Raw genomic sequence first — 475 nt, 5'->3', positions numbered from 1 at the left:
TTTGTAGGGAGAATTGAGAGAGAGGTCCATTTAATCGTATGTTTGTCTCATACTTATAGAGACGTGCTTTGTACAATTATAGAAATGACTGAAAAGTTATGGAAACCTCTCATAATATCATTAAGACTCTAATTGACTATATAGATTTTATGACGTATTTGCATTACAGTTTAAATTTCAACATTGGTGGTAAATGGTTGATCGGCCGACTTGAAGTCAACCGACTGAGGTGACCGACCGAGTGACATATGTGCCCTCTGAAGTACGCGTTGGTCGCTCGAACTGTTCGGCCACATGGCGATCTTGCTCGTTGTCTTTTGGCACGGTCGACTAGAGCGATCAGTTGTGAGGTGATCGATCAGTCCAGAAGCGGGGTTGGTCAGTTGAACGTAATCAGTCGGCTTTTTTGGTGTTTGACTTGAGTCTTACAGGGATTGGCTCTCGCCTGCCTTGTTGGTTCCATATTTTCCTTGGA

Source organism: Phalaenopsis equestris, unplaced genomic scaffold (assembly GCF_001263595.1).
Source record: "Phalaenopsis equestris unplaced genomic scaffold, ASM126359v1 Scaffold000021, whole genome shotgun sequence".
NCBI classification, from domain to species: Eukaryota; Viridiplantae; Streptophyta; class Magnoliopsida; order Asparagales; family Orchidaceae; genus Phalaenopsis; species Phalaenopsis equestris.
Note: the sequence above shows the minus strand (reverse complement) of the source record.